The sequence below is a fragment of the Triturus cristatus genome, chromosome 3_1 (assembly GCF_964204655.1).
Source record: "Triturus cristatus chromosome 3_1, aTriCri1.1, whole genome shotgun sequence".
Lineage (NCBI taxonomy): Eukaryota > Metazoa > Chordata > Amphibia > Caudata > Salamandridae > Triturus > Triturus cristatus.
In genome coordinates this window covers 352,803,928-352,822,637 of record NC_140583.1, presented here as the reverse complement: position 1 = coordinate 352,822,637, position 18,710 = coordinate 352,803,928, and the positions used below count along the sequence as shown (strand labels likewise).

The window sequence follows — 18,710 nt, the reverse complement described above, 5'->3', positions numbered from 1 at the left end:
TGCATACCTGCTTGTTTTCTGTCTATGTAACCGAACCCATAGCAATAATGGTATTATGGCTATAATATCCGAAATGGAAGGAATTCCTAGTTCAAGGTACAGAATAGCCAAGGGGGTAAATGGACATAAACTCATTCAAGATCGCAAAAATAAATTTTCAACGTTTTGCAGGGTGGGTCGAAATAACCAGAAATCCCAACAATCCAGCACCATGGGAAGCTGGAGCAATAGCTTTGGCGATATACATCTAGCAGAGTAGATAATGATTGACACCCAATCTTCTGCTTACATCTTGAAATTGAAGTGGTTGTTTGCCTCAACATTAAAGCATCCTTCCTCTGTACTGCAACCATTTAAACTTGCTGTTTAAGCGAATACCAAGATAGTCAAACATAGCCACTCTTTCCAGGGGATGATTGTTAATGGTAGCCTTTATCTTGGTAGCTAGCTTAAAAAACATTGTTTTAGTCTTGAATACTTTAATTATCAGTTGCTTCTTGTGTTTATTTGTGCACAACATATATGCCACCTTACCGAAATTTGCTTTCACTATGCTAACATGCTATCCTTGCTTCCCTTCATGGCTGTCTGCAGGTCCTGTAGATCTTTATTTATGGTCCCACAGAGGTCAGGATTGAGGGTCTAAAACCTCTGTAAGCGGCCTCCTAGTCTTCATCTTAGATGTTTGAAGGTAAAATCTTAAAGACGTTCTGCATTGTGGGATATAATTAAAGTTGAAAAAGGAGCAATAAGAGGGTTATGGTCATTACAATCCAATCGGACAATTATCATATACTGAACAGTGACCACAATTCTACATTGATCATCATATAATCAATGATGCTAGAATATTGGGCCCCACTATAGGTTGGGACGGCCGGGTCATCAGAATAAGTACGGCCATTCAAGAATCTTAGACAAAAGGAAACCATTATGGAATTGAGTAATTATATTTTTTTCTCATATTATATTTCATACTTCAGAGCCAGACTCTTAATGCCCCATAGATAATCTTCTTGTGGTAGGACGCGATCCTGCATATGCTTCACAGAGGGATGTCATATAATATAATTTTATGACACTTTATATCTCTCCAGCCCAGTCTAAAAACAAGAACAGTTTCTTGAAGTAATGTCAAAATCTGTTTCCCTTTGTTTGCTTTTCCAGGGGGGAAAATATCAATTCAAGCTATCTAAATTTCCACACAAATGAGAGCCCGCTACTAATCTAGAATGCTAATGAAACTGCTTGTCTCTTTTATGGGTAGTAAAGGTATTTTTAATGTAACAGAAACCTAGTTATGTAAACCACCATAGGATCAGCTGCATTTTTGTTGTTGGGTAATCAACCCATACATAGGTTGTTTATCCAGGTCTGCTGTAAACAACAAAGATCATATTGGGAAATAAACTCTTGCCATTGTAGACCATCTATTTTTAATTTCAGCTCCTAGATATCCCAGGTAACTACTGTAAAAAAAGTTGTTTGACGCCAAACTATTGCTACCATTATTACCGACTGTCTGTCTATGATCACCATGCAGCTCTTCTTGTTGATAAGTCGTAGGTGCTATGCCAAAACTTATATCCCCTCCTTTGCCCCTAGATCTTGGGATTGGGGCTGACTTAGTTAATACAGAAGGCAGCCAAGACCAGAGATCTCCATCTGCATGTAGACTATGGGTGAGCATGTCCTTTTCCTTTTAGATCAATCCTTATTAATTTTCCCTCTCTATGTTCTATTCACAGCAAGTCATTTAGCATCTACCATAAGCTTATTGAGTAGCCTTTTGCAGTCCCAAAGGTAAAGAGCAGGTTGTTGCTGTACCATGGGTAGACACAGGTAATACCTCAAGTACATCAGTCTTTTAGGACTGTGGGGTAATAAGGCACCTCATCAATACCCATTAAACACAGCTGATCAACATTGGCCGCACCATTCTTACTACATTGTAGCTAGCAAATTCCACATGTGTAATACTAGATGTGAGGCTCTCACAATCATCTATAAACACAAAGTTCATATCTTGAAATTTAGTAGGTATAACTGGGGTAAAGCATAAAAACATCTAACACACCTGATCTGTTCAATGGGAACTTCTTCAAAAGGTCTGTAAGTGTTTCTATATTGTCCATATTTCCTTTGTGGTTCAAGGGCTGTTGCCCTAATGAACCCCCACAGGTCCCAGTAGCATGCACACAGTTGTACAAAAAGAATTGGCAAGAGGGTTGAGACTTGAAGTGGGAACAGATATAATGAAACTAGCAGTTAAATTAGCTTGTGTATTTCTGTCTCCGTTTGATTCCATCAATGGTGTATTATAGGTAGTAGCCAGTTATCCACTGGCTTGGTCTCAGATCTAAACTTAATGTGGCGGATTCCCTTTTCTTCTTCTTCCCCCTATTATCTTTTTACTGACACTTAGTCATATTTTCTGTCATTATATATAAGATATGCATCTACAACATGACTGAGGGAAACTAGGTTCTGCCAATTGTGTAGGAGAGACTGCAACAGGGGGAGTACATGTATCACAGATTTCAATACGCTATTTAAACTGATCCTTCATTTTATTCTAGTTAGACACTGGGACTGATTATAAGTTTGGCGGTCCGATGGACCGCCAAACCCACGGTGGCAGTGCGGCAACCACTGCACTGGCGTTCCGAACGGCCTATTATGAGTTTGGCTGTAGGACTGCCATTGGACCACCGCAACCACTGGGGATCCATGATCCCTTGGCGGTGGTGTGGTGGTCAGAAGCTGGCAATACGATGGCAGTGCCCCAGCTGTACCGCCCAGCATATTAACGAGTTTCCTCACCACCACTGTTTTCATGGCGGTGAGCCTTCCATGTAGAGTGTGGCGGTGAAGAAACAAAGGGGGCCTGGGGAGGCCTTGAGGGCCCCCTATTGCCTCAAGGCCTGGGGATGTGTGCGGGGGAGGGGAACATGGTATACCCCCATGCACGCATGCACCCCCCCATTGTTCCTGCATTGCATGGCCTTCACAGTTCATGCCATGCAGGAATGGCCTTTGGCGGTTCCAAGGCGCTGCCTTGCTAAGGCTCACATATGAGCCTTAGCACGGCACAGATGTGGGACCGCCAAAGGACGGCCCTCCAGACAAGTAGAAAACTCCTAATCTGGTGTTGGAGTTTGGTGTTGTGAGAGCGGGGCAGTAGCATGGTGGCCTACTCCCACAGTGCCAAACTCGTTATCAGGCCCTTCGTCTTTTTAATATTAGTGTACGTATGGGCCTTATCCTTAATTTCAGATATGAGTTTAAGTTTAAATTTCTCTGATTGTTGTATCAACAAAGTTAAATTACATGAAGTTTTTAAATAACTGATGCCAGCAGCTTCTGGTGTAGGTAACCCTGCAATCAGAGGTGGTTCAGGATCACTGGTCCAAGCTGGAGGCAAATCATTCTTCCAGCTGGAGGGAAATGAAATCTAGCTGGTTAGCTCGTCATTTTGTTGCAAGCAAATTATAAGGACAGGAGGCTTATCTGAACCATCAGTCTGGAACCTTTCAGATTTGTTCTTGGTCAAAGAAACATTTCCTTTCTATTAAAACATTCCACATTCGAGGGTAATGTTTCATTAGATTGTTTGATTTGGGTGTTTCCATCCTCAAAAGAATGCTCCCTCAGTGCCACAGTTTTTCTGCAGATTTGTCAATGATTAGAGTTCCTTTAATAGACCTTTTTGCGAATCATCAAAACTCCATTCTACCGTGTTCTCTAGATTTCTATATCCTCTTGTGTTTGACATGGATGGATGCTATTATGTGCTTGGTCAAGGTGTCTAGTATTTTAATTTCCCTTGTTTCCTCCAGCGCTGGAAACGATTCAGAGAGAGAGGGGAGAGGTCATTTTGAATCTGGCCCATTGGCAGAGGAGACTCTGGTTTCCCCATATATGCTACATGCGAATAGAAAAGGAGGGGATGATTCCTCTTTATAGTTCTTTATGGACTCCCTTTTGTCAGTTTCTACCTCCTGACAGCTGAGTAGATCTGTATGGAAGTTATGAGCCTGGGTGTGTTTTTAGCTTGTTTCTCTGTATTCAGGTGTCTATACAAGAAGCTCAGTGGTTTTCATTTAGCAAATACCGTCAGCCCAGTAACTTCTCAATAGCGTCTCCTGTTATTGTGCATAATATTTTGCAGCTCATACAGGAAGGGTTTTAAAAATCATCTGTGGGCCTTTTGAGATTGCAATGGACTGCCTTGAAGATTTTTGGGTATCCACGTAATGCCTCATCTAATGTAGAACTTTTAATTTCTTATTAGTTCATGGGCTTTTTATTTGCTAAAACCACTCGTGAAAAATGTATGCTCCCATCTTGAGACTTGAATCTTGGCATTTTTGCAAAAGTCTCCTAATGAGCCATTGGTGGACAAGGCATAGAAGTCCCTTACTGTAGGAGTTGGTATTGCTCAGTCTCAATCCTGAATTAATTCAGGACAGAGATCAGGGTTGCGTATTGGGGATGTGTCAGATTTAATCTACCGGCCCAAAGTAGCTGAGCATGACTTGCAACCGTTCTTTACATCTGCTCCTTGGTGTGGCATGTTCTGCTGATATTTTCCTATTGTGATGAAAGCATGCTATTGGCATATTTCAGTTTTGTTAGCAAGGAATGAGACGATCAAGGAGACGAAGAGGTAATGTGTTGAACACTTAATGGCAATCTTCATGACTCTGATTGTTCCTTCCTCCTCCATTTACTTATGTTGCTCCCTCCCTCCCTGTTCGGCTCTTCGTTATTGATTTGTTCTGTGGTTTAAAATAGGAAAATTAAGGTTTGGGGCGGGAATGCATTTCATGTGATACTGGGTCTCAGAAAGGAAATGAAAAAGAAAAAGGCTTAGATAGTGAATACTGGGAACTGAAGTTGTCAATGAAGAAATAATTACTCGTTAGTCATCAACACACTATATGGATCTGGCTTTTACTACCTAGAGGTGGTGTACACTATCAAATGCATAGGAAATTACTCTGCATAGCAGCGGAAAGCAATCTCTAGATGTGTAATTTGGCATCCCTTAACACAAAATGCAGGTCTGCAGAAGATGAATGTAGTTATGATCTGGCTTGACAGGCCCCTCTGAGCAGAGGATTTGATTGGGCTGAAGTTTTGTGCTTCCACTAAAAGGACTTCAAGTATTGCACTTTGTGGCTTGTGGCAAAGTTTATACTGGATGCAGCAGGGCTTAGTTAGGATGGTGAGCCTATGTTAAAAGCTATGGGCCTGACCTGCTCATTATGAAATGTTATGGTAATGTCACTAGGCTTGCTTTATTTATTGTGAAAGCATATGTTTAAGTTGATCGGCATTTAGGTGTGGATTTATATTACTCTATATTAAAGTCCACAGACGGCTATTATGTTACATAGAACCTCACAAAATGCCTTAGTAGGCCAGGGTTTTGCGGTTGGCCACCCACTCTGACAAACCTAGGGGGATTTCACTGTGGTGATTCTTGTTAGGTCCTGTTGAGCAGGGCTGTATTGTAAGCTGTATTTTTCTACATACTTGTAATTTCATAACTGCATGCTTGATGGTTGCCAGTTTATGTGCACTTGGCTAGGCCGTTGTTAGGTAAAGTGTAAAGCCAAAAGGTTTCATCAGTTAATTGGGAAAGCATGCCAGATTTCATAGGTTTGATTTATTATGAAACGTTAAGACAAAGTCAGAGGCCTGACCTACTTATTATGAGAAGCATGCATTAAATACAAATGCTATTAAGGATGGGTTGTTCTTACACAGTTCTAAAGCCTACAGACAAGTACTTTATTTCTACATAGAATTTCACAGATTACCATAGTAGAGAAGGGTTTTGATGTTGATCGACCCAAACAGAGAGTGGAGATAGAAGATAAGCACTATACTAGTCCTTTATATGTTTTTCATTGAAGAGATAGTATTTTGCTTTGTCAACTGTCCTTTTTTTTAATATGAAAAGTTACGATAAAGGCAGTACGCCTGACTTGTTAATGATAAAGTCAATAGGCATGTATGGTTATATTGCTGTTACTCTGTATTAAAGCCTACAGATAGGGATTTTGCTACATGGCATCTCACAGATTACCATAATAGGAAAGCATTTTGGTGCTGGTGATCTCCTCTGGCAAACAAAGGGAAAAGATGACTTGTACTGTCAGAATTCTTGTTAGGCCCTTTAGTTCAGATAGTATTTTTGCTGTGTGCATTTGGTATGGTATGTCATTTTATGACTTGTGTGACTGATTGTCCACAGACCACAGCACCAAGACCGCCCTCATAGCCGCCACAGACGACATCCGAGCCCTCCTCGACCAAGGCCACAGAGCAGCCCTCATCCTCCTGGACCCTTCAGCAGCCTTCGACACGGCCTCCCACCACACACTGGCCTCCAGGCTCCATGACGTCGACATCCAAGGAACAGCCTTAGACTGGATTCGATCTTTCCTCTCAGGCGGAACACAAAGAATAAGTCTCCCGCCCTTCCTCTCCTAACCAACAGAGATCCGATGCGGAGTACCCCAAGTATCCTCCCTCAGTCCCACACTCTTCAATGTCTACATAGCCCCCCTCACAACCATTGTCAGAAACCACAGAGTCAACATCGTCTCATACGCCGACGACACCCAGCTCATCCTCTCCCTCAGCAAGGAACTCAACAGCACCAGGTGCAATTTCCAAGAAGGGACAAAAGAGGTCACAACAGCTGCTTGAAGCTCAACTCCGAAAAAACAGAAGTCCTTATCCTTGGCTCCACCCCCTCCACATGGGACAACACCTGGTGGCCCCCAATCCTCGGAAACCAACCCACCCCAACGGACCAAGCACGCAACCTCTGCATCATACTCGACTCTTCACTCAAAATTAACCGAAAGATCATCACCATGTCCTCCACATGCTTCAACACATTATGCATACTTCGCAAGACCTTCAAATGGATCCTCCCGTCTCTAGGAAGGCCGTCAACCATCACCAGCAGACTGGACTATGGAAATGCTGTCTACGCCAGAATCAACAAAAAACTTCTTTGCAAACTCGGGATGTCCAAAACGCTGCAGCCAGACTTATCCTCCACATCCCACGACATTCCTACATCACTCAACACCTCCGCCACCTTCACTGGCTCCCTGTCGAAAGAAGAATAACCTTCAAACTGCTCACACATGCCTACAAAGCTATCCATAACACCAGACCGCACTGCCTCAACAAACTAATCTCCTTCCACGCCCCCAAGAGAAACCACCGCTATGCCAACCTCACCCTAGCCACGGTCCCTCGCATCCACAGGGCCAGAACAGGTGGCAGATCCTTCTCCTAAATCGCAGCCAAGACCTGGAACGAACTCCACCCCTCCCCCCCCCTCGCATCAGACGAAGCCCAACACTGAACGAGTTCAGAAAGGACCTCAAGACGTGGCTCTTCGAATGACCACCGGAAATCCTTTGTATTGTCTTTTTTCCACAAGCAGTACACAGCACCGGCTTATCATCACTGATAGTGATAGTGGAAATATATCACAATATCTATCACTTTTTTTGCAGGTCACCACCAATTGTGATGGATGATGCATATATTATGTTTTTAATGTTATGTTTTTTCTTCCAGATTTTCATAAAGTAGCATACCTATTGGGGTATTGTATACAGTGTATGTTTATTTTGACATGTGCACCGCATAGTATTATGTACATGTATATACACTTTTTGTACTTTTTCTTTGTATTACAAATTTGAGTGTAGAAGGGATCCTTTTGGTCCTGATGAAGCCAGGGGAGGGCTTTGAAACATGTTGACATAGGAGAAACAGCTCATTATAGCATTGTATCTCCAACTTATTCCCCACTTTTAATAATACCAGCTCAACGGAATATTACATTTTTTTTCCACACAGCCAGGTATTTTTTACTTGTATTCACTCCTTCACTCACTCCTGACCCTTCTACTTACATTCCTACACTTCACATAGTTTTGTTTTTTCCCAAAATTAGTGCTCCTGCACAGTCGTAGGTTGCAGCACGCCCCGTCCCTCCGTGGGACGGCAAGACCCCTATGATGAAGCATGACACCAAGGGCCCTTTTGGTGTGTGAGTGGTATTTAAACAATGCTGTGTGCTCTCCACCATTGTAGGAGACACACTTAGTCTGGGAGAACACGGTTATATATCAATTCTAGGGTGGATCCCTTTTGTTTCTCATACATTGACTAGAGGAGGCCGTATCCGCCTCTTTTGCTCTCAGAGCATTACCTCTTCACTCCCTGTTTTGATTATTTACATGTAACAACAGCGCGCAGCTGTGGGAGTATTCCAGTAATTCTGGTTACAAGGCATCAGCGATAGTGCCGGAACTCTAGAGAGGTCAGTGACCACTCTATCTCTTTGATACCATTTTAAACACACACACCTTTATTTTTTACATCCTGAGCCATCAGAATTCCATTATGGCAGAAACAACAGGCCTCACTTTCTCAGAGGAGGAACTGGATAATATTCTAGCAGCCATCAATCCTTTAGAAGGGTTCAGTAGCACCGATCCCGGTCCCAGCAATGCTGATTGGGATGAACTGGCAAATCTGAGAAGAACTCAGATTAAGACAGCTCTCCATGGGTTGCTGATGATGGAGTACTTCAGGGCGAATGCAGCGCCACAGGGCTCGATCGTTCGGAATGAACCCTTTATTTTTCAGCACAATAAGGTGTTCAAGAAAGATTGGTCACTGATATTGTGGCACTGTACCCGTGACTGGTTGATCCTCATCATTAAAACAGCCACACGATTGACCCAAGAACTCAAGATTGAGATCCAACAACTGGAAGAACAATTAAAAGGTTTTCAATCTCCAAGCGTCCTCAAGAAATGCAAGATGAATGACTTTGAGGTCACCCTGAAGCAGATCAAGTACAATAAACTCAAGAAGGATACTGCACGCTTCAGCCATGAGAAGGTGTACCCATATATACGGGACAACTATATATCTAGAAACTCAAATCCAGACCAGAGTTCGGATGGCGACACAATGGACACAGGATCCAACAGCTCCAACTCCAGCAGAGGAAGCGGCCTACAATACCATCCAGGGGGAGGCCAATACCAACGACCATACAGTAGAGAAAGGAGAGGATGGGGGAACCATCAAGGACCACCTTTTTTCCCCCTACCCCTATGGCCCACCACAAATGGGGGGACCCTGCCAACAGTGGTTACCTCCACCACAAGAGTACAACTATACCTGCTATGGACCACCAGCTTTTTTAGGGGCACGCCCTGGACCACGGAGGGGCAGGAACCAGAGGGGCAACAATGTCCACTGGTCAACCCCAGAGGAGGAGACACCACGTGTCTCCACGAGGAGCATGACCGGCACATCGAACTACCCGCCATCAACTAGCAGGAGGGGAACTTAGTAGTGAACCTAACCAACTATGAACTAACACCAGCACAGGAACGTGTTTTGGAACGAGGACTAGGATTTTTACCCACAAACAGATTGGACAAATTCAAACTATGCGCCGAGATGGAGTTCATCCGGAGACTTAAACTGCGGGCATTCTTCAAGGAGAAGGGATTACCTGAAGGTGATGGAGAGGATACTGGACTACGAGTCAAATCCACATTTACCCCCCCAAAGAGAGCATCTTGACATATGAGAACAATACCTTTCAAAATACTTCCAAGGAGGAGAAAGAGGCAATACATCAGCTTTCAACAAACAGCGGCATTGTCATCAGGCCAGCGTACAAAGGCAGGGCTACTGTTATCCAGTCCATCACTGCCTGCGACAACGAATGTAGGAGACTCCTGGAATATCGAAGGAATTATGGAATCCTACGTGATGACCCTACAGAATCCATTCGAATCCAGATAGCCTCCATGGTGGAAGAAGCAATTTCTCATGACAGGGTCTCCAAAAAGGAAGCGGAGTTTCTTACCAAGGAGTCTCCTAGCTCCCTTACTTTTTCACCATCCCCAAGATTCATAGGAATCTTGGTCAACCACCAGGATTATCTATCAATGCCCTATAGTATTGGGCATAGATTCCATTCTGGAACCCTTATCGAAATTTGCGGATGCCTTCCTACTCCCTTTGGTCCATAAAACCGGGACCTACTTGAAAGACACCAAGGCAGTCCTGCGGCTCCTTCAGGGTATGACTTTTGATCCGGAAAAACATCTTCTTATGGGACTGGACGTGGAAAGTCTCTATACGAGCCGCCCTGACGATGAGACATTAAACATTATTGAGGAGGTCCAGTTCACCACTCCATGGGAATACCAAACACCACACAATGTGGTTATGGAGTGTGTTTCTCACTGGCAATCACAAACATTTTTTTTGCATACGATGACATCATCTACATACAGAGGGACGAGACCAGCATGGGGAGCACCTTTGCTCCCAGTATAGCTCTATTTGCATCATTTGGAGCTGAAGAAAATCTTACACCCCAACAACCCCTTTTTTCCAATACAAAGACTTGGAAATGTTACATTGATGACATCCTGGTTATATGGGAAGGGGACATTCCATCTACTGAAGCTTTCATGATCTGGCTTAACTAACAGAATGCCTTCCTGAAATTTACAAACACCATTTCACAGGCAAATCTGGTCTTTCTGGATATTAATATATACACAGACGAAGGTACTCTGAAGACCACGACCCATTTCAAGGTTACAGCCAATAACTTTTTACTGCTGTATAACAGTTTTCCTCCTCGCCACCTCCGAGACAAGTCAAACTAAGGAAACACAACTATACCACGGCGATTATCAACAGAGCTATGAAAAGGGCCCGTAACAATCACAGGGATGCCCTACTGGAGGACAATATTCCAAAAGAACTAGAAGAAAGACCAATATGTATCATCACGTTTAATACCAACTCCAACCAGGTATCTAAGATTATAAATAAAATGCAAATAGAAAGGGGATTGAGGCAAAGATAGATTGCACCTATCCTTAGTGGAGGAACCTTTATCTAGGCACACAAGGTGCTAGGGACTGGAGATTCAATGGCCCTAAATCTCCTAAGATGCAAAGTATCCCAAAATTCCATAAATACAATGGCCCAGCACACTTAAATCAGATTATAGTTTTGCTAAATAACTCAATAAAGTGTAAACATTTGTGATTCACAAATCAGAATCAAATAATGGCAATTCCAGCAGAAGTTGTACCTACAAATCCTTTATTAATGACTTCTTTTTTCCTTTTTTCAACAAGATAAAAGACCGCAGCCAACGAGTTTCATCCTCGCGCACTTCTGCAGGGCTACAAACAAAATGTATATATGCAAAATTAACTTTCAAACATTCATACATACAAAAAATACACCAAGAAATACAATTTATCCCTAATCTTTTAAAACATACAATTTTGCAAAAATTCATTATATATTTACAATTATAAATGCACATCATAGTGCATAAGATCAATTCATTTGAATTTCATAGATTATTTAACATTGTGTGCAGATAAAGATTCCTCTGGTCTTGCCATAATCACATTACAGTTCGCATTCTAATACATCGATTTATAAACCAAATATGAATATTTCCTTCAGTGCCAGGTTTTATCGATGGCAGTCCCGGTGGTTTAGTATGCTAGCACATATTAAAACACATTGTATTTATCACATATCTCGCAAGAGAAGTTAGCAATTCTTACCAGAACAGAACACTCAGTCTAGAAGTCTTCACTATATTTGTCCACTTTTGTAATTTCTCCTTCTAGAATCTGGAGACGCATAATTATATCTATCGAATATAATGGAAAGGGGAGAGGCTTATTTACACTATATACATGATGAAACGTTAGTTATGGTGCAAAGCATCCAGACATCCATACCTGATACCTCAAAAATGGGATGGAGACAAGATCTATCCTCCTTTGATGGAGTGAACGCGGTTGACAATCAACCAGTTCCAATACAAATATATCTATTAGGTATAATAGAAAAGGGAGAGGCTTATTTACACTATGTACATGGTAAAACCTTGATTATATTTCATATAATCTAAGCAACCGTACCTGGTATTTCAAATATGGGATGGAGCATTCATCTTTCCTCCTATGGTGGAGTAAACACGATTAATAGTCATCCTCTAAGTTACTTGTTATGTAACTGTAAGCAAGAGAGATAAAAGAGGCGAAAAAGTATCTTTAGAAATTATAATAATTTATCTGATTTCATTATAGCTATTAACGTGGCACTGTAGGTGCATATTATCAGTTTAAGCTACTACTATTAGCATACCCCTATACATTCTAATATTCATATTAAGAAAGGAAATTCCTCAGGCAAACTAGCCCCAGAATATTCCCAATGGTCATCTAATTAAGATGGTTTTTGTTAAGGGTATGTGTTAGAAAAATAACCCTTACAATATCAAACAGTACCCCATTCCATAATGACCCTGTCTATAAAAGTAACTTTCTAATTAAGGGGAAGTGGCAGTTAGCATCCATTTGAGTAGTACGCTTAAGCTAACCAAATACGGTTAGTACATTATTGGAAAACCCCCATAGACACAAGTGTGTGCATCAAAGACGTTAGTAAGCCTCGCACTAACAGACCCAAAGCGGATCTCATAATACACTCTTATGGTCTGGTATGAGTGAAACTAGCAGCCGATATTCCCAGATACAGATACAGAGAGTTCTGATCGATTGGCGTTTTTTCATATGATGCGCCTTTGCGTAGATCAGTGAAAAAAGGGCTTCTATCTTTAAAATATAAACCGCCTCTAGATACAAAAGGGGCGGAGTTATAGCACGGAGGAAAGTCTAATAAACACTGGAGACTCCTCACATCTTAAACTCCTGAAACCCATATTTGCATACAAAAGGGGTAGGAATCTGAAGGACATGTTAGTCCATACGAGACCACGACCTGGACCAACAAGGACTACTGAGAGTGTACTTCTACCACCAGTGCAGTGCCACCATCCCCGTGGCAACTGCAGTACTGGCCATTTGACGAAGAAAAGCAGACACATTAAATTCAGGAATGGCACCGAGTGGGAACAGAGGAGGTTCACCAACTGCAATAGCAAGAATGTACTGCATATGGTCACTTGCCCATGTGGTCTGGAATACATCGGTATGATGACGAGACCAGTAAAGACCCGCATTGGGCAACACAGGAGCAATGTGCATTGCAAAAAGAGCACAACCAAAATGGCAACCCACTATATGGCGACTCAGCACACTGTGGATGATCTACAATGGACCATAATTGAGCAATTGAACAGTGAGACTGGCCTTTTTCAAAAAGAACAACAGTGGGAGTTCTGTTTGGGGACACATGTCGAGGGATCGAGCGACGACATGGGGGCAATTTACCTGATCTTTATCTAGGTCCCAGCGACTTTACCTGAAATACTACGATATCACCCTTTTCTAGTATTAATATATCCATTGACATCACCTCAGTAGAACTGCTTGGCGTGACATATAACGGAACAACAATGCTTGTCATGAGGACCATATTCATTCACGGTCCAATAATAACCCCTCTTCTTTGGTGTCAATAACTTCATGCATTATTACGCACTAATTCCCTGGGTCTCTCTATGCCTACCACATCGTTCCATGGAGCCGAGTGGAGGTAGTATCCAGGAGAGGCAGTGATCTTGATATTGTAAGTACGGCATAGCCGATCTGAACCCAGAGGACACCATGTAATGCTGTCACAGTTGGCAGGACACTTTTAACCAACAACATTTTCTTCCTTTTTTCATTTGTATCCAGTGTTTGACTATAGACACTCCTTCCCACCCCGTTCGGAGGCTCATGAGGTATTATGCTTTTTTAGAAAAAGTACGTGCTCTACCTCATTTTCTCTAATGGCACCAACTAATTTGTAGTTATACAAAATTACTATAGGCTGCATTAATCACCTTGGACACACATTCTGCGGTCCTTAGACAAAGAGTGTGTGATTTATGTTGAGTGTGTGTCTGTCCTTTGTATTGTCTTTTTTCCACCAGCAATACACAGCACTGGTTTATCATCACTGATAGTGATAGTGGAAATATATCACAATATCTATCATTTTTTTTGGCAGGTCACCACCAATTGTTATGGATGATGCATATGTTATGTTTTTAATGTTATGTTTTTTCTTCAAAATTTTCATAGGATAGCATACCTATTGGGGTATTGTATACAGTGCATGCGTATTTTGACATGTGCACCACATAGTATTATCTACATGTATATACACTTTTTGTACTTTTCTTTGTAGTGAAAATTTGAGTGTAGAAGGGATCTTTTCGGTCCTGATGAAGAAGCCAGGGGAGGGCTTCGAAACATGTTGACATAGGAGAAACGGCTCAATATAGCATTGTATCTCCAAATTATTCCCCACTTTAAATAATACCAGCTCAACTGTATATTAATGTTTTTATCCACAGAGCCAGGTATTTTTTTACTTATATTCACTCCTTCACTCACTCCTGACCCTTCCACTCACATTCCTACACTACACATAGTTTTTTTTTCTCCAAAATTAGTGCTCCTGCGCAGTCGTAGGTTGCAGCACACCACGTCCTGCAGCGGGGTAGGAAGACCCCTATGATGAAGCACGACACCAAGGGCCCTTTGATATGTGAGGTGTATTTAAACAAAGCTGTGTGCTTTCCACCAATGTAGGAGACACACTTGGTATGGGAGAACACGGTTATATATCAATTCTAGGGTGGATCCCTTTTGTTTCTCATATATTGACTAGAGGAGGACGTATCCACCTCTTTTGCTTTCGGAGCATTACCTCTTCACTCCCTATTTTGATTATTTACTATCTTGAATTTAAGCCTAGAAGTACCTTTGTTTCCCCGATCTCCCATACGATCAGAGACACATTTGAAACTTTGGTCAAACAAGATTTGTCAAAATTACCTGTTAAGTCTCCGATGTCACCCAACTTGTCAAAAAATGAGAGAATAGCTTTGAAGTTCCTACAGTCAAACCATGCTCTCCCTTTTACTAAGGCGGATAAGGGTGGGGCATCAGTTGTACTGGATCACAAGTTTTATGAACACAAAATTGAGACCATTTTACAAGATACCTCTGCATATCTACCTTTGCCTGAAGATCCAACTGTGTCATTTCAAACCCTACTTCTTTCCATTTTATCCCATGCTTTGGAGATGAAATGGATAACCGAGCAAACTAGAGAATTATTGTTTACTTGCTACCCGCGGAGACCGGGGTTATATATGCAAACAACTATTGAACCCTCCCATGAGACCAATAGTGTCTGGTTGTGGATCTATCCATGAACCATTGGGTCAGTATCTTGACGTCTTTCTACAACCCATTGTGAAAGCATGTCCTTTGTACTTGCAAGACAAAACACATCTGTTGAATATTCTTGATGAGGTACCCAATCCTGAGACTGGAGAAATCTGGTTATGTACAGTGGATGTGGTCGCACTATACACCTCGATCCCTCACCTTGAAGGCATTGAATCTATAGAGTGGGCACTTTTGAGACATCAGTCAATCAATCAATCATGAAATTTGTAAAGCGCACTACTCACCCGTGAGGGTCTCAAGGCGCTAGGGGGGATGCTGCTACTGCTCGAAAAGCCAGGTCTTGAGTAGCCTCCTGAAGGTTAGTAGGTCCTGGGCCTGCTGTAGGAGGTGTTCCATGTCTTGGCGGCGAGGTGGGAGAATGATCTGCCGCCGGAGGCTGCTCTTTGGATGCGGGGGACAGTAGCGAGGGCGCAGCCGGCGGAGCGCAGCTGGCGGTTCGGGGTGTAGAAGGTGAGTTTTCTGTTGAGGTATGCTGGTCCGGTGTCGTGGAGTGCCTTGTGTGCGTGGGTGAAGAGCTTGTAGGTGATCTCTTGTTGATGGGAAGCCAGAGCAGGTCTCTCAGGTGGGGTGTGATATGGCCGTGTCGCGGGATGTCTAGGATCAAGTGGGCAGAGGCGTTCTGTATACTTTGCAGTCGTTTCAGCAGTTTGGCCGGGGCTCCGGCGTAGAGGGCGTTACCGTAGACATGATGGTTTACAAGCCAATAAGGTGTTTCTTCTTGAACTTTTAAACTTTTTTTTATTCCATAGCTATTTCAAATGGAAGGATTGTTTCTTCCTTCAAGCCAATGGTACCTCGATGGGCTTTTCTGGAGCCCCCAGCTATGCGAATATTTTCATGATGAAATTTGAGACTGAACACATTTTTTGGGACGCCAATTGGACTAGACACCTTATTGTATACTGTCTTTTTATAGATGACATTTTAATCATCTGGCATGGGTCACGCACTGATTTGGAAAATCAGATCATGAAACTTAAAGATAAACATCCGAGAATTCAGTTCACTTCCCATATTGATTCTCAGAGCATAGCTTTCTTGGACGTTTGTTTAAAACTGTCAGGCACCACTATTAACACTAGTGTCTAAAAGAAACCTACCGACCACAATAATGCTTTGTTATATCACAGTTTTCACCCGTGGTCTCTTAAAATACATCTCCAATACTCTCAATTCACCAGAATCAGGCGCATTACCTCAGACCTCGATTTGGGCACATGGACTATCAAAAAGTACAAACAAAAATGTATTGCAAGGGGTTACCCTCAAGCGGTGGTTGATCAAGCTGAGAACCGCACACTTGCTCTAGATCGGAAAAATCTTTTGAAGAAAACCTCAAAGAGTCAAGCTACACCAAGAGAGGTGTTTGTTTTCACTTATTCAACTCACTCTCACTTGATTAAGAAGATCATATTGCAACGGTGGGATTTGCTTCAATCTGAATCTGATTTTAAGGGTATTTTCTCTAACCCCCCATTATTTGCCTACAAAATTTGAAAGAAATTTTGTCTAAATCAGTTGCCACTGGTCAAGCTCCTAACAAAGGGATGTCTAAATGTATGAATTGCTCACATTGCAACAACGTGATTTCTGACAGAAGTATCCCACACCCACGTTCTGGGGAAAAGATCATGTTGAATTTTAATGCCATTTGTAACAGTCACCATGTCATAAATGTCATCAAATGTCCTTGCGATTTGTATTATGTTGGTAAAACAGAGAGGCCTTTATGAACTGGTATCACTGAGCACAAGAGTAGAATTAGGACCAAAACTATGAGATCACCATTGGCTCAGCATTGTTTATGACATCACCACACGATCGCACACCTCAGATTCAGTGTACTAGAAGTATTAGACATCCACCCTGATAGAGACATGTCCAGAGCACTATCCCGACGTGAGACTCACTGGATTTGGTTTATGGAAACCATGTCCCCGAAAGGATTGAATGATAAATTTGAACTGTCTTGTTTTCTGTGATTTTTTACAGTAAATGTACACCTCATGTATGTTTGTTTGACTTTGTATGTTATTCCTGTTTGCATTTTAGCATTTCACTTTTTGATCACTTTATCTGTTTTTCACTAGTGAGGATGTTTTATGTATTAGATATGAGACACAATCATCTTTGTTTTATAATATGTGATTCTCATTACAAACTTGGATATTATTTTAGGAAGTGCAGCATAATGACAAAATATTGATTGTTACTGGTACATGCACATTGTTGATTACTCCAATGGTTTTGTTGGTTTTCACTTTTCTAGAAGACTGCACTGTTCACAGGGGCATGCGTTATATTCTCCTTTTATATTCTCTTTTTCTATCTCCTTTTCTGTTTTCTTTCGTATTTTTTCTTGTTCGCTTTTTGACTCTTGAGTTCTTTTTAATTAACGTTTCTACTTAGTCGCGATACTTTGGCCAGGCCTATTTTGATGGTCATTGTGGACGCACGGCACGTTCCGGTGGAGTTTGAAGATATACGCAGTATCACGCTCTGACAACGACATGCTGTCGGCATCAGACTTTTCTGGCAGTATCCGAGTGTGGTAGCCTCTCTGGAGAGAACATTGTTTAAGCATTACAGTTTGGTCTGCAGGAGGTGGCTTTCGGTTCATGTGCTCATGAAGCCTTATTCTTTCAGGTTGTCAACTATCCGTTGCTGGTGTTCTTTAAGTACGCATGATTCTGAGATACTCGTAGCATTTTTCAGACATACGCTTTGGTAAAAGACACGTTTTCAGTCGAGGACAGTTTCCTATTAACTTTCATTAATTTTGTTTTCATATTGATTCACTAGTTTCTCTGATTCATTTGTAGTGGTTTCTCTGCCGGTTTGTCAGACATTGAGAGTCGAGTTTGAGTATTCTTTTGTTTTAAGGTTTGTCTCATTTTTAATTATGGAGAATCACGGTTCACACTTTTGTCTTGCTTAACACGGCACGTTTATTCTCATTTTCCATTTATTCATGGTTTGGATCGTCCGCTTTCATTCATTTTGCGCACACTTTCATGGCGTGTTTCTCACCTTTTATTGCGCATTCGAGTTAATTAGATTGTGTTCGTTTCCCCTTTCAGTCACTTTTCTTATTTTATACATGGGACATAGCATGAGGTTTACTACTGAATTTCTTTCTAGACCCACACAGTGCATTTGCCATGCTCTCTTTTGAGCCCCGCTGTTGTTTCATCTACTATTGTAAAGGTTTTTGAACGTTCTAATGTTGTAGTAATTTAGCTTACTAATTCACTACAGATTCCCCTGATGAAGGGCTTTGGTTATAGCCCGAAATACGTTGGGAAATATTATGTTGTCAACTTTCTTGCTGAGTTTAAGCTTTTTTGATTTTCTTTGTGAACCAAATTTTCATATGCAACT

The 18,710-nt window shown here is 41.8% G+C and overlaps 1 protein-coding gene and 1 long non-coding RNA gene across 3 annotated transcripts in view; one reads left to right on the top strand and one right to left on the bottom strand.

Annotated features, from left to right (window-relative positions):
• Positions 1 to 18,710, top strand: part of APBA2 (amyloid beta precursor protein binding family A member 2) — a 1,094,297-nt gene that overhangs the window by 53,541 nt on the left and 1,022,046 nt on the right. The window lies entirely within an intron of this gene.
• LOC146860249 (uncharacterized) lies at positions 11,182 to 12,133 on the bottom strand. The gene is made up of 4 exons (XR_014979122.1): positions 12,039 to 12,133; positions 11,856 to 11,947; positions 11,676 to 11,764; positions 11,182 to 11,279 (listed from the first exon to the last, which is right to left on the bottom strand). It is a non-coding gene; the product is annotated as an uncharacterized LOC146860249 (long non-coding RNA).